This window comes from Anabrus simplex, chromosome 9 (assembly GCF_040414725.1).
Source record: "Anabrus simplex isolate iqAnaSimp1 chromosome 9, ASM4041472v1, whole genome shotgun sequence".
NCBI classification, from domain to species: Eukaryota; Metazoa; Arthropoda; class Insecta; order Orthoptera; family Tettigoniidae; genus Anabrus; species Anabrus simplex.
The window spans coordinates 130659472-130676509 of NC_090273.1; the positions used below are offsets into that span (position 1 = coordinate 130659472).

General features: G+C 39.8%; 1 protein-coding gene across 3 annotated transcripts in view; it reads left to right on the forward strand.

Annotated features, from left to right (window-relative positions):
* Positions 1-12988: 12988 nt before the first annotated feature.
* Positions 12989-17038, forward strand: part of Patsas (palmitoyltransferase Patsas) — a 79264-nt gene continuing 75214 nt past the window's right edge. Inside the window, exons 1-2 of one of the 3 annotated variants that reach the window (XM_068229123.1) lie at positions 13001-13105; positions 14915-15515. The gene's annotated coding sequence lies outside the window, so the exon portion shown is untranslated. Of the gene's footprint in view, positions 13106-14792; positions 15516-17038 lie in introns of those variants that run through there. The other 2 variants (XM_067153478.2, XM_067153479.2) reach the window with 2 other exon arrangements.

Here is a 17038-nt window from a genome sequence, read left to right on the forward strand (position 1 = left end):
TAGCGGAAGAAAGTTCTATTTGAACCCTATTACGTCCCTTTGTAGTAATGTTCATTATAGAAGTACGCATGTGTGGAATTAAGGCCCTAATACAATTTCCCACGGACATTGGATATAACCGGCCGATATGTTTAGTTGCCGCACCTGCCTCATCGGGTTTATATTCAGCATACACTATGAACGGACCTTCATTATCTAACTTATAGAGGTATGACTCATGCTGAGCGCTGCTTCGTACCTGTTGACTTGGAGCAAACTGGCTAGCTGTATGCTGGGACGTATTCAACTGCATTGGCTGCACAGATGGGGCTGGCGGAATTGGGCAGCTAGTTCGATGTTCATGAGAATTTTCACTGGCACTTATTGACACTGATAGCTTCTTCACACTTAAGCCCTCTTCATTCCAGTAATCAGGACGCTTGTCCGGGAGACCACTTAACAGTCCGTCTGAATAGCACAAGTTTAATGGGGTACCTATAGCTGAGCTAAGTGAATTATGGTTAGATAGAGTACCTAGGCCACCGTCTGATGATTCCTCCATCCTCACTAAGTCCCGGGGACCCTCGTCCCCACTCACAGGTAACACTAATCCCTTATGTGCACGTGTCTATATAATACTATTATTCAATACAGTCACACTGAAAGAACAGTTCTGTAAACACAGTTCAACGGGCACGAGGTGATAGCAAGCTCTAGAAAGCAAAGTGACACAGCGAGCACAGCACAACCGTGTCTAGATGTTAAGGATGTTGGAAAGTTATTTTCACAAGATTAGTTTGCGTAATTACTTAGTTTTGGTATTTATTTGAGGAGCTTGTTTTTCTTCCGAACGTGAAATGATACAAATGTTAGATAAACTCAACATGAAACTAGAAGAATATGGAATGAGAATTAATAAGAAGAAGACCAAAAGTATGATAATTGGAGGAAAAGGTAGAAGTTGTCATATTAGTATAGGAGGAGAAGAAATAGAGCAAGTCAGTAACTTCAAGTATTTGGGAAGTATGATCAGAGATGATATGTATTGCACAACAGAAATTAAGAAAAGAATTGCTATAGCAAAAGAAGGCTTTAGGAAAAAATCAAAATTATTTTGTGGACCACTAAACAAAGATTTGAGGAAAAGACTTGCTAAGTGTTACATTTGGAGCATAACGCTGTATGGCGCAGAGACTTGGACATTGAGAAAAGAAGATGAGAGAAGATTGGAGGCCCTAGAGATGTGGGTATGGAGGAGAATAGAACGAGTGAAATGGGAAGACCGGGTAAGGAATGAGGAGGTATTACGAAGAGTTGGAGAAGAACGAAGTATGTTACACACCATTAGAAGGAGAAAAATGAACTGGATCGGACATTGTTTGAGGAGGGACTGTTTACTGAAAGAAGGAATAGAAGGAATGGTGAAAGGCAAACGAGGAAGAGGAAGGAAAAAATATCAAATGTTGGACAATATCCAAGGAAATAAATATTCGGACATGAAAAACTTGGCACAGGACAGGCAACAGTGGAAGAGGTTCATCCCATGACAAGACCTGCCATAAGCCAGAACACCTAGATAGATAGATAGATATATTCAATATGGCAGCCAACAATGTTGGGCTAATTTCTTCTTAAAAGGAAATCTGAAATATAATCTGGAAATAATTACCGTGGCCATCAGTACCTTCGCTGTGTAACCAATAAAATGGGTTTAATTACAAACAGAAGTTACAAAAAGTTATCTCGGCTATCATTCACTAATACTTGTGTGCTTAAAATACGACATATCCTTTGTTTTATTACTCCGATTAGTACAGACGTATGTTGAGCATACGGCTGGCATTCTTGAAAGCGAGAATCTATCTTTCGACTTCTTAAAACTTAATAAATGGAAATGCCATGCCCAATCTCCATGTCACCTCAACATATGTTCTCGCGCGAACTCGCTTTGTTTTGACAACCGTTAACATGGCTGCCCTACAACGAGCTAGAATAACATAGAAGGGCTGTACACCTGACATCAGCGCTCCCTGCTTGAAGCAAGTTGATAAGGGGCAGCCATGTTAACGGTTGTCAAAACAAAGCGAATTGGCGCGAGAGCAGATGTTGAGGTGACAGAGAGATCGTGCATGCCAATTTAATTCCCTACGTTTTAAGAAGTGAAAACATAGATTCTCGCTTTCAAGTATGCCAGCCGTAAGCTCAGCGTATGGTTGTACTAATCGGAGTAATAAAACCAAGGATATATCGTACTTCAAGTAAGTATTACTGAATTATAGCCGAGATTCATCTTTGTAATTTCTGTTTTAATTAAATCCATTTTATTGTTTCCTTAGCGAAAGTACGGATAGCCACGGTAATTATTTGTCGAATTTTGTTTCAGATTTCGTTTAAAGAACAAGGAATTAACCGAACAATGCGTTGTGAGGGCGAAAAGAGATAAATGGTATCCCAGTCAATTCAGTTGCTTACATTTCCAGCCCTATTTAATTTTCATTCACATTTACAAATAAAGGAAATGGAGCGCCCACCACCAAGAAAATGTAACCACAAAAAATAACTTATTTTGTTCAAACGTAAAATACAGCATTTTACTGCTATTTTTGAAATGTATACAGCCTTTATTGTAGATGTCTGTTGCCTTGGTTTTTAAAACTATGCCACACTTCACAATGGACAACTTTCAAGCTTACCTTTCAGCTAGTAATCCCAGTATGATATGGTAATGGGAGAAACATGATATCCTCCCTATATTATAACAAATAATTACACTAAACGATTATTGCGGTAAAGTATTCAAGGGCCGCCTCTGTGGTGCACTGGTTAGCGTGAGCAGCTGCCACTCCTGGAAGCCCGGGTTCGATTCCCAGCTCCGCCACGAAATTTGAAGAGGGACACGAGGGCTGTAGGGGGATTCTATCAGCCTGGGGAGGTCAACTGAGTAGAAGTGGGTTCGACTCCCACCTCAGCCATCCTCGAAGTGATTTTCCGTGGTTTCCCACTTCTCCTCCAGGCAAATGCCGGGATGGTACCTAACTTAAGGCCACGGCCGCTTCCTTCTCCCACCACAAGGCCCCTGTTCAGCATAGCAGGTGCAGCCCTCCCTCACAGTTGTATCCCCCGACCCAACGTCTCACGCTCCAGAACACTGTCCTTGTGGTAGAGGTGGGATCCGTCGCTGAGTCCGTGGGAAAAACCAACCCCGGAGGGTAAACAGATTAAGAAAGGAACACAGTACTCATAAGGATGCAATAATTTTAAAAATATGAACAGAATGAGGTTGTAACCTATTGTAGGTCCCTATGATTTTAAGGTTTCCTGTCATAATTATTTATGTCCATCATTTTTATTCTAATTTATTCTAATTTACGCTTAACCACAACAGCCAAGCACGGTAACGCTCTTGTTCCGATTTCGAGGCCTATTCGTATGTCACTGTGCGATGATTTCGAACTACCCTACAATCAACTGATCGTGATGTTGACCTCGTGCTGCAATATGATGAAGTGGCGGTATTCGCTTTCATGCTTCAAGCTTTCGGCAACGGTCTTTAATTCTCCCCCAGGAGATTCTAAAATGCGTATTTTCTACACTTTTCGTCATTTAAAGACCATGCCCCCTTGCTTGTGTGACCACAGGAAACATGGCGGACGTTCGTTCTATTAGGTTCACCCAGGCAGCGCTTCCGCCTCTCTATATTATCAAGGTCTGTTTAGGGAGGTCTGGTCACGCTACCACAATCCTTTGCGGTGGCGGCCATGTTGGGTCTCAAATATCGTTGTTACGTGGGCGTGCCCGATATAATGATGTGAGTTATTACTTGTATTTTGAAGGAAAACGGGATACTGCACCGCACCAAATTGTCAAAATAAGACAACTGACGGAATTAGAGTGTTTCGCTTCCCGAGATATAAGCAAAGGAGAGCTCAGTGGGTACAAAACTGTAGGCGTGACAAAGGGCAACCTACAGATAATTGCTTCTTGTGCGAGGTTAGTGAAGTTCTACATTCTTATTATTCCTAAATATCAGTATGTTTATATGAACGATATTTTATATTTATAGGTCTTATTACACATATGTATATATATTGCTAGTGGCTTTACGTCGCACCGACACAAATAGGTCTTATGACGACGATGGGAGAGGAAAGGCCGAGGAGTTGGAAGGAAGCAGCCGTGGCCATAATTAAAGTACAGCCCCAGCATTTGCCTGGTGTGAAATGGGAAACCACGGAAAACCATCTTCAGGGCTGCCGACAGTGGGGTTCGAACCCACTATCTCCCGGATGCAAGCTCACAGCCTCGCGCCTCTAACCGCACGGCCAGCTCGCCCGGTGTATTTTCTTCTAGCATCATTTTGAAGAATCGCAATTTGAACTAAAGAGGGCAGATGGACGGAAACTACTCAAGTGGAATTCCATCCCAACAATTTTCAAAGCCCCTAATCCACCTAAGTCTTTGACATATAATAGGACACCTCCCAAAGAAAGAGAATTGTCTTTCAAAACAAGCAAGCAAACAAGCCCCATGGCTAAATGGTTAGTGTGCTGGCCTTTGGTCACAGGGGTGCCAGGTTCGATTCTCGGCAGGTTCAGGAATTTTAACCATAATTGGTCAATTTCGCTGGCACGGGAGTTGGGTGTATGTGTCGTCTTCATCTTCATTTCATCCTCATCACGACGCGCAGGTCGCCTACGTGAGTCAGATCGAAAGACCTGCACCTGGCGAGCTGAACTTGTCCTCAGACGCTCCTGGCACTAAAAGCCAAACGACATTTCATTCCATTCCTTTTCATGTAAACTACAGACAGTATCATTCTAACCCTACACGGAACGTAGAAATGTTTCACAGATATTTAAAACGCTTGTTCCAGTTCATTTACAAATTATAATCATAATAAAGAATAAGCCTATCACTTCAAACCAACAATGTATGCCCAGCTGGCCATCATTACAACAATTGTATTGATAATAGCAGTCTTATACTGTACTGTATTTATTATTTACAGCTAAATTTCATTCATCTTAAATGCTCTATAGAGTACATTATATGGCTGGACAAATACTTAAAGATCACAACACTCGCTTCACTCGAACTAACCAACTACTGTAATTTAATGTACCGTAGCCTAACATAATATCCTAATGTAATCCCTAAAATAGCCTAACCTAGGTTAACTCAACTTAATAGTGACTGAATTTCTATTTCTTATGAAATCGTGTCTACCAATGGCTTTAATTTTCTTAACCATTATTATTATTATTATTATTATTATTATTATTATTATTATTATTATTATTATTATTATTATTATTATATACATGAATATTAGGACTCAGCTAAGAGCCCCGTGGTCGTCAACCCACGCCCCCTAGTTAGGAGCGCCTGACGCCCCTTTCAGTCGCCTCTTATGACAGGCAGGGGATACCGTGGGTGTTGTTCTATTGCCCCCACCCACGGGGGGAAATCTATTTTGGGTTGTGACTATGAGGCCCTTAGCTGGGTCTTGACATTGCTTTCACTATTCTAGCCCATCCGACCTCCCCTGGTCAACACTTGTTCTTTTCCGACCGCGATGGCATTAGTGCATTCGAGGTCTAGGTAGTTTTTCATTTCCACGCACTTTGTGGCCTTCATCTTTCTTTTGCCGATACCTTCATTTTTCGAAGTTTTGGTCCTCTTCCATTTGTGTTCTTCTGATTAGTGTTTATAGAGGATAGTTGTCCAGTTGTACTTCCTCTTAAAACAACAATCACCACCACCACCACTTTGTACTATATAGCTGCATGGGTTATCAATAAACTAGTTAAAAGTAGATAAGAACATCACTCTTGTTGTATACGTGCAGAATATTTTTACTTTAGAACCGAACGAAATACCACACGAATGGATAACAACAGTTACCATACATCATTTAATGCACTCAACTCAAGAGGCATTCAGTGTTTGTCAACATACTTGGGTAACCTTTTAGAAACGCAGTATCGGAAATTACTTTCTTAATAAAGAAAACGCTAAGGTAATTTATTACTACCGTCGTTTAGTACTTCCCCCTGTGGGTGGGGGCAGTAGAATAACACCCACGGTATCCCCTGCCTGTCGTAAGAGGCGACTAAAAGGGGCCCCAGGGGCTCTGAACTTTGGAGCGTGGATTGGCGACCACGGGGTCCTTAGCTGAGTCCTGGCATTGCTTCCACTTACTTGTGCCAGGCTCCTCACTTTCATCTATCCTATCCGACCTCCCTTGGTCAACTCTTGTTCTTTTCCGACCCCGACGCTTTTAGGTTTGCAAAGGCTAGGGAGTCTTTCATTTTCACGCCCTTCGTGGCCCTTGTCTTCCTTTGGCCGATATCTTCATTCTTCGAAGTGTTGTACTTCCCCTTAAAACAATAACCACCACCACCACCACCACCACCACCACCACCACCGTTTAGTACTTTAAATACAGTACTTCAAATTCAGTATTTCATGTACCGGTAATCACAATATGACACAGGTACTGTACAGATTTCTATGTTTCTGTCAATAAGATTACGTATTTGACAGATGATATTAATAAAAAACACAGTAAGACCAAGTTGTAAGGAAGTAAAAGAGAAGAACATGAGCTTTTCTGTTGATTCTTGTTTCTCAAAAAAGAAAAAAGTAGAATTTCAGGCTATATTCATTATCTTCCTATTCAAATAGCTGTGAATGTATTCATATCATTTAAGTGTTCTACAGTTATATATACATGGCCAGGAGATGCCCAATTAAATTCTTTATCAAAATTGGTTGGTATTTTGTTTTTATTTCAATGTACGGTACCGAAATCCTCTAAATGCGAATACACTTGCCTTTGGTTACGCTCGCTTAAAGACCCAATATGGCGGCTCCATAAGTAGCATTCGTGACTTGACCTCCGTAGACAGACCTTGTATGTTATTGTAGATCAACGAGCTAGCTCTTTCTAGCTCGTTGTTGTAGATCGTTGCACCATTTCAAGTTCCTTGTTGCTTTCTGCTAGCAACCTGTTATGCGAGCAGCGTATACGAGTCCAACACTCGGCCACCTGGATTCCTCGCTGCACACCCTCTTTTCTGCACAACCTGTAAGCAAAGAGAATGCTTGTAAGGAGCGGTAAGGAGTCTCGATTTCAGTAATAGCCGTGTGAGCGCTAAAGGTGTGCTTTGTCTGTGCCATCTGTCGGTTCAGTATTCAACTCAACTATTGGAATGGCTGCAATAGCCAGTAAAAAAATAACCATATATGTATTATATTATCCAGTCCAAGTGTAATACGATTAATATAATGACCCTATTTGTTATTTTCACCTCTGCCTTATTATTACCATATATATTTCACCGAACTCGCGCGCTCATGTTCATCGACAGTACTGATTATATAGGCTACTTGCTGAAGGTATTTTCTAATTATTATGAAATGTGTTGTCAATATAATTTGAGGTTAGGTATATACATCATTCCTAATGATGTTGACAGGAAGGAAATATCCATGTAATATCCATCTGCGGTGTTAAAAGAATCTGTTGAAGTAAATTTTTAAAAAATAGTGTATGCTACATATAGCATACTTGAATAATATTTTATATTGATTTAAAGATGGCGTCCGCGGTATGTTCGATCTCTAACCTAAGTTTCGCCCAGTGGGTACCGTAAGTTTTACCGATATATATATATATATATATATATATACATTGATTAATTCACTTTGGAAGCTCTTAATCTGTTCTCTCTGGTTATTGCGCAACGCTACGAAGTACTTCCCTCTAAAAATTCAAATCAACGACCCTTGCCGCCAAACGCTAGGGAGTAGAACGGGGTGAAAATCCAAATTCGCTAGGAAATAGTACGCGACAGAAATGCGAATCGCCGGCTATTGCCGCCATTCTAATATTTTAGCTTTAGTTGAATGCTGACAGATGCCACATACAAAACACACCTTATCGCTCACACGGCTATTACTGAAATCAACGAGCTAGAAAGAGGACTCTTTCTAGCTCGTTGACTGAAATCTACATTCCTTACCGCTCCTTACAAGTATTATCTTTGCTTACAAGTTGTGCAGAAAAGAGGGTGTGCAGCGAGGAATCCAGGTGGCCGAGTGTTGTACCCGTATACGCTACTGTTATGTGTCGTTTCATTTTCTCTGTGTCTCCTGATGAAGAAAGGCAAGGTTCCTGTCGAAACGCGTTGAATGTATTTTTATAATTAATTAAACGGCATAAGCCCAAAAATATACCTCATGAATAGTTGCACGGGCCGTGAAAATCTAAATGATAATATTGAAAATAGAGCCTGTTTATGAAATCAATTGCATTTCGGTATGTATAAAGGTTTTTCGAGCAATTCATTAATGACACATTTACAGTATGTTTTCCGATGGCCGAAGAAAAATATTTAGGTTGTTCAGCATGAACACAGCTAAGAGCGAAGGGAAGGAATATTGTAAACACCGCCATCTCGATCCTTCGGTGATTGTAAGTTAGGGCAAATACAGTAGAGACAATACACGACACTGAGCGAGATATCGAGGGACAGCTATTGGAGCTCACTCTAGCGGATAGACCTGAACGGTACTGATTCTGTCATAAGAGCACGTGTATTTTTGTGTGAAGTTTTTGGTGTTATTTATGCGTTTTCAGTGAGTTGGCATAATTAAATAGTAGCGTGTGTCATTCCTTGATATCTCCTCTCAACATGAGGGGAAAGGTATGTGCTGTGTTTGGCTGCAGTAATTACGAAGTAGAGAAAAATGCGCGGTCGTTCTTCAGGTTCCCTCGTGACAAGAACATGTAAGTAATATTGTGTTTGCATATATATTCTTCCAGTGACAGTGATTTTTATAGTACTTCATAATCTTCTGACCTGTTCGACCCATATTTTAACGGGCTTAAAATATAATACGCATATTTTATTGTGTAGTGCAGCAGTTAACCTTCAATACCGATATGTTGTTGTAGGTGTGATCTGTGGGTTTTGAAATGTCACAGAAGCGATTTGGATAAAGTGTACAAGAAAGAAGGGACGTTACGCTTGTATAAGAATTATAAGATCTGTTCAGATCATTTCCAGGCCAGCGACTTTAAAAATCCTCGACTATACAGCCAAGGGTATGTTACATTTTTACTCTAATTGTACGTAAATATTCCTCAAAGCATCACTATCGACAACATTTTCAAATTTTTCTTTCTTTTATCCCTCCTCTCAGATTAAAGCCGAGATTTTATAGATTTTCTTTCTGTTAGTAGGCTTCATGTTAAGAGGAAAATTGTCCAGCTATTAAATGTTAATTCATTGCATCATATGTGTAAGGAATGTGCCGATATTTTTATTGACAAATGTCTTAATGTGATGATACAATGTTTTCAAATGAGGAAAAAAGACAAATCCAACCGTAAGATTTCAGGCAGGTATGCTAAAGCTAAAAAAGTAATGCATAAATGGAAGATCAAGCCATTTCACAGCAGTCCATTTCACACCTTGTTTATATGTCTAATTTCAGTCTTTGAATAATAACCTTTTAAATAATTCTTCATTCATTTATCCAGAATTGCTTTAGCAACTTCGAAGTTAATATCTCAATACCACTTTCTTTCTAGACGTAATTTATTTATCCATTTCCGTATATACATTTCCATTGATATTTGAATTTAGCGCGATTTGTTCAGGTCAAGTCACTAGGAGCGCCACCGTCGAATTGTCTCCCATTTTAGCAAGGCGAAATCCGTGTGTCGTGTATTGTCTGTACTGTATTTGGTTAGGGGCAGCAAACTATCGATAGTAATCGCCATCGATATTTTCCGATATTATGAGCTCTACTATCGATAGTAATCGATAGTTTTCAAAAAGTGGAACGAATCATATCATTATGCCCGAAAACAGAACATTTATTGAACACAATCCACAAAAAATCAGTAGAAAGCACAACTCTTTCATGCTACATAATTTCTGAAATTTAAATTGGAATCACTCATAAATCTCTTCAGTGGCACGTCCGAGACATTCTCGGGCTGCACGCGCTTGCCCGTAACATTACCGCCCGAGAAATTCTCGTTCAGCTGCGGTGTTCATTTTGCGATCGCCCGACGACATTTTTTCGGGTATTGTAAAATCTTTGGAAAATGTTTTACAGCGTTCTCAACAGATGGCGGGAGAGTTTTCAGTTGCTTTCATAAAGTCTTTGACCTGAGATTTGCCTTATCTTCTCTCGCCTATATACAGTAACTGACAACATATAAATCTCATTGTTTGTCCCTTATTGGCATCAACTCAACCGAGGTTAGGTTGAATGGAGAATCCCACCTTCCAAAATGCTAAATAGTCTTTCTGCCGGCACTGAAGCACCCTCATACCGGCCTTGACAATTGCTTGTGAAGTCCAGCATAAAGCTGTAATTGGAGAGTTTCACCGTAATGGCACTGGATCGCTGGCCTACTACCCACTGACAGCTGTATACCGAAAATTGCCGCATTTCCAGTTTTAGTTATATGGTTTTGCTGTTGTAAATGTTGGCAATGTGTTCGCAATGAGGTGCTTGTTGGCTTGATATTGAGATCTGATAGTTGTGAGCTAGTGAGTTTATTTTTTATTGTGTAGTGTGGTGATTATATTTTTAAAATTGTGTTTACAAATATTGGAATTTGTGATATTCTTGTGCACCTTTTCGTACTTCGAACAGAAATTTTATGGAAACAAGAACAAAGTGATTTCTCGCTGTAACTTCGTCCTGAACAAGGATTTTAATTTATGCGCTAATTCGTTTTTTAATGGTGTGGTGATTTTCTTTTCTTTAACTGTGATAGGAAATATTCGAATATATATTACTGTGTGCCATTTTTGTATTCCGAACAGGAAAAAAAGTGGCAAAGGGACATTATGATTTCACGAATTCTCTGTAGACCAGGACACATCTACGGAGTGGCTAAAAGCGGGTAGCACTGTCATCTTAGTTTTCCGTTTCTATTTCGGGTATTTACCTTCGTTCTTTCTTTCTTTCTTTCTTTCTTTCTTTCTTTCTTTCTTTCTTTCTTACTCTGTTTACCCCGCCAGGGTTGGCTTTTCTTTCGAAGTCAGTGAGGGATCCCACCTCTACCACCTCAAGGGTAGTGTCCTGGAGTGTGAAACTGCCGGTCAGGTGATACAACTGGGAAGAATGACACAGGCGGCCGCAACTTCTATGCTGAACAGGGGTCTTGTGTTGGGGATGTAAAGATTGGAAGGCATAGGCAAGGAAGAGTAAAGGAAGCAGTCGTTGCCTTAAGTTAGTTACCATCCCGGCATTTGCTTGGAGAAGGGGGAAACTATGGAAAACCACTTCGAGGGTGTCAGAGGTGGGAATCGATATTCCTCTCTACACAGTTGACCTCCCAAGGCTGAGTGGACCCCGTTCCAGCCTTCCTACCACTTTTGAAATTTCCTGGCAGGACCAGGAATCGAACCCGGGCCTCCGGGAGTGGCGCTAGTCACGCTAATCAGGTATTTTTGCCCATTAATTTTCTTTCATAGAATAATGCTTTAGGCGGTGTCATATTTGCCATATGACAGCAACACAACACATTTTTATCCAAGTTAATCTGAACTTTAACATTTAAACATTGACAAGTAAGAATCACTACTGCTATGACGGTAAGGCCAACGTATGAAGTGTTGTTACCTGAGCAATGGGTCCAATGACCTAGATGTTAGGCGCCTTTAGACAACAAGCATCATCATCATGGAGCAGAGAACAGTTTGCAATTTTGTTCTATCACTGAATCTGTATTTAAAATTCTTCTTCTTTTTTCGCTATTTGTTTTTTGTCGCACAGACACAGATAGGTCTTATGACGCCGGTGGAATAGGAAAGGGCTAGCAGTGGGAAGGAACCGGTCGTGGCCTTAATTAAGGTACAGCCTGATGTGAAAATGGCAAACCACGGAAAACCATCTCCAGGGCTGCCGACGGTGGGGTTCGAACCCACTATCTCCCGGATGCAAGCTCACAGCTCACAGCTGCACGCCGCGCGTCCAACTTGTTCCACCCTACTGCATTTCAAGTAAAAATTATTGTCTGAATTTAGCACAGCCAACTTGCCCGGTATTTAATATTGTAGTGAAAGGTATTAATGAAATATAATCTGAAACTATATATGTTGAAATTAAAATTTAAACATGTTTGAGTCCAAATATTTATGTTATTCATACAACGAATATGGAAAAAATAAGACTTTTATGTTTTGTCCAGCCCCCTTCCTGAGAGCAGCGCTTGAAGAATTTTAAAACTCTAATTGAACAATGACTCTTAATCTCAATATTAACATCAGAAGACAAAAGCATTGTGGTAAGTTCTGCTATGTATCTAAATGCCATGATAATAAATCGATTACTATTATTCCTCACAGTTAAGGAACTTCAGTTGGACTACTCCATCCTCCGCAGTTTCATTTCACGACGTTGCTTTGGCACATATCAATGAAAGTAGCCTTTAGGATTAATCATTTAAACAATATTAGTCAATGTAACGTACAATTTTATTCCCTAAATTAAGATACATCGGCAATCAGAGTTAATATCAGACCTTCAGCTGGACTAAGTCATCTCCCCGCAGTTTCATTTCACGACATCATTTTGGCAAATATCAACGAAAGTAACCTTTAGGATTAATAATTTTAACAGTATTAACCTATGTAACAATATCCATAACTCTAAATTACGATAAATCGGTAATCAAAGTCAATATATTTTCCATAAAGAAGTATTGCATTTCCACCGCAAATAGGCCGGCCTCCAGCGCCATGTGTCGAGCTGTGTAACTACTCCGATTACAGTGCGTGGACCCGATTGTCAAGGCCGGTAAGGAGCTAGCTAGAGCGACGCATCAAGTCGGCCGTGGTAATGGTGGTATATATTATAGTGAATTTTTGCGGTGTTCCTCTTGGTTTACAGGTGAAGTTTTCGTGAGTTCTGTGCCATTATTCATGAATGTAACGTGTGTTATGCGTCGTGACGTTGTGGATTAAATTATGATGGTGTCGGCACTGCCGTGAATATCAATTTGGAAATATGTGCGAGTGTGTAGTGGAAACTATTCTTGAAAGGCCTTTCTCAGGTAGATCTTTCCACGAAAAAAGCAGCCTTATAAAAGAAGGTAGGCCAACTCCAGATTTACCAGGCTTAAAAAAACAAGTAAAAGGTTTCACTAGGCACTTCACTGCTTCTTCGTACGAAAAATATGCTTGGTTGACAGGATGCACCAAAGTGAATGCTCTGTTCTGCTGGTCTTGCCTGCTTTTTGGTAAAGACAGAAACACAAGCTGGACTAAAACGGGGTATATTAATCTGGGAAATTTGACCAATGCAGCTGTTTCTCACGAAGAGTCTATAGGACACATCAGAGCGTCTTACCTATTAGCGTCGTTTGGTAAGGTTAGGGTGGACACACAACTAGGTGATCAGCTCAAGCAGGAAATCACATTTCATAACAAGAGGGTAAAGCAAAACAGGGAATTATTGAAGCGTTTCGTTAATGTTGTGTGCTTTTTATGTAAGCAAGAACTTTCTTTCGAAGGGCATGATGAGTGTGGAACCTCAGTTAATAGGGGTAACTACATCGAGCTGTTAAAATACACTGCAGAATATGACCCTCTCTTGAAAACCCACTTGGAGACATCCACAGTTTTTAGGGGTGTATCAAATAGAATTCAGAATGATTTAATTGATGCAGTGGCAAACTCATTGCTGGAAGAAATAAAATCTGAATTGAAAGAAGCCAACTTTGTTTCAGTTTTAGTGGATGAGACGACTGATGTTTCCAACACTGCACAACTCTCCGTTGTTCTGCGTTATGTTTACAATGGGCAAACAAAGGAAAGATTTGTCGGGTACAGTGACATCAGTGAAAACGGAACTGCTTTAGGGATTTCAGAAATCGTAAGACAATATTTGACCGAGTTTGACTGTAATAACAAGTTAATTGCACAGTCTTACGATGGAGCTGCTTCAATGGCCGAGCATATGAATGGAGTGCAAGCTTTAATTAAAAGAACACATCCTCAAGCTTTATTTATTCATTGCTCTGCACACTGCTTAAATCTAGTTTTGTTCCATACTGTGAACAGGTTGTCTGAATGCAAAATATTTTTCAGCTCTCTTAATGGTATTGCTGCTTTCTTTTCACGTTCACCTAAACGGGCGAAATTCCTGGAAGAGTATTTGCAGAGAAGACTTCCTAGTGTTTCACCTACTAAGTGGAACTATACAAAGAGGTTAGTGAGCACCGTGTTCATTCACAGAAGTGATTTGTGTGAAGTTTTTAACTCAATGCTATGCAATTCCCTCGAAATTGAGAACGAAATTTTAGCTCCAGTGAAAGGTTACTTCCTCACGCTGAATGATTTCACATTTTGTTTTCTCCTTAGGACATTTGATAAAATATTTGCTTTCACTGATGTTCTCTACAATATCCTCGAGACGAAAACTTTCGACGTTTTCTTCTGGAGAAAACTTGATGAAATTCGGAAGGCCATTTATTCGTTAAGGGGCGAATTTGAGTCCATCTATGCAGAAACAGCACAAGAAATAGGTGAGCCAACAAAAAGAAACAGTCCTAATTACAAACAAATTTACTGTGAAATATTTGATAATGTTGACAGTCACCTCGAAATGCGTTTTCAGGATTATGGGAAATTGAATTTCTTAGGACTAATATCTGCAGAGAAAGGAAAGTATGAAATTTATCAGAAAAGTATCCCTCAAGCTGAAATTTCTAGTCTTCTAAATTCATACCCTGGCCATTTTGATGAAATTAGGTTGAGAAATGAACTAATGGTGTTCTACAGTAGTGAGGAGTTTAATGAAAGGAGTCCATTTGAATTAATGAGCCTCTTTTCAGAACAATCATTAATTTGTTGTTTCCCACAACTTTCTAAGTTAATTGCGATCATTTGTACCATACCAGTGTCTACTGAATCCGTGGAAAGGGCCTTCTCAGCTTTGAAAAGAATAAAAACCTACTCAAAGAACAGAACGGGAGAAAAAAGACTTTCAAGCTTGGCACTGCTTTCCATTGAAGCAGCATTACTGGAAGACGTTTGCCAGAAAGATTCATTTTTTGAAAGAACTGTTCACTACTTTGCTACGCAGGAGAGAAGAATGGAGTTCACCTTTAAATGAGGATGTCAACGTTGTCAACATGATTCAGGACAGACCACTCTGTCACTAAGCAACATGAAATTAACAATCTCGTTATTTACTGCTCACTACTTTAGTGGCCAAAATGGTTGGCAGAATGGCAAAATATAATCTCGGAGGAATTCTTCTTCTTTTTTTTTGCTATTTGTTTAACGTCGCACCGACACAGGTCTTATGGCAACAATGGGATAGGAGAGGCCTAGGAGTAGGAAGGAAGCGGCTGTGGCCTTAATTGAGGAATTCTTAAAGGTGCACCAAACTCTCTTTCACATTACAAATTTCGACTGGATGTGAATTCCCCTTCCCGACTGCAGAGTACCAGCTACTGGGCAAATATGCAGCTGAGTTCACCTCCAAAAATCATTCATGTGAGTTATATTTTCAAAAGTTCTTTAATACCTAAAATTAATTAATTAATTACATTTTACATAAATTAATTAATTATTTATTTATTTATTTATGTAAAATGGGAGTGCTATGTCTGTGAATTGTCATTATCTTTTCCATATGACTAGCGTGGGCAATTCAAACAGCAAAATAGCATGATCCCTGGATCAATAAATATATTACTTGTTTGTTGACAGGAAAATAGCTTGATCCCTGGACCAATAAATATATCATTTAATGAATGAGTTAGGGCACGAAACGAATGAACAACATGAATAAAATGACACCTAATTAATTCAAACAACTTCAGTGAGCAAAGACATCACACACGAAAATGTTAGACAAACAAAACACATACAGAAGTGCTGTGATGTAGCAGAAAAAATAGTTTTAAGGTAGTAAAGAGTAAAGTATGTATCCATATTATACCCTGCAAGTAAAATATTTCGTACTATTTCTTAATTTACAGCAGATTTTACATTTTATTTGAGTAAAATGAATTATTATATTCCGTTTGGGACAAATATTACAGACATTTCATCAATACCTTTCGTCTACATAACCCATAAAATGGTAATGTTGAATTTAGTGTGTGTAGTGGGCTACGATTCCTTATATTAAAAAAAAAACATTTTTGCAGCTGGGGTAACAAATATGATCACCGCACGTCACTGTATGTAATATTCATATCTTGGTCTCAGTACTGGTATCAGTTACCAATGATCTGCGGTTAGGCCTCTTACCCGGAGGCCCCGGGTTCGATTCCCGGCCAGATCAGGGATTTTTACCTGGACCTGAGGGCTGGTTCGAGGCTCACTAAGCCTACGTGATTAGAATTGAGGAGCTATCTGACAGTGAGATAGCGGCCCCAGTCTAGAAAGCCAAGAATAACGGGCGAGAGGACTCGTCGTGCTGACCACATGACACCTCGTAATCTGCAGGCCTTTGAGTTGAGCAGTGGTCGCTTGGTAGGTCAAGGCCCTTCAGGGCTGTACTGTCATAGGGTTTGGTTTGGTTTTGCATATGGTATGCTCTGCTGTCTTGCTTTCAAAGGGATTTCTTATTTGTTATAATATCAGCTTTGTGTTAATAAGTCAATCATTCATTTGAAGTATAGATCTTACGAGAAATAGCCATAAGGCCTGGAGATTATTGAAGCACCTTAACAATGATCCAACGAAGACTACCCAACATTTCAATGTCACTGCAAATCAGATAGCACACCAAGTGCTCTTAAATGGGAAAGCAACCAATAAAATTCGAAGGCCAAAAATACAGAGGAAGATTCAAGAAGAAAGAAGTGACCTCACTGTCCCCTTCACCATGTTGGAGTTGGAAAAAGTCATCAAAGAATGTAAAAATGGAAAATCAGCAGGTCTAGATGACATTCGAGTAGAACAGATAAAGACATTTGGGCCTAAAACCAAAGAATGGGTTCTGCAACTCTTCAATAGATGTGTGAGCAGAGGTCAGATACCAAAGACATGGCGAAAAAGTAGAGTAA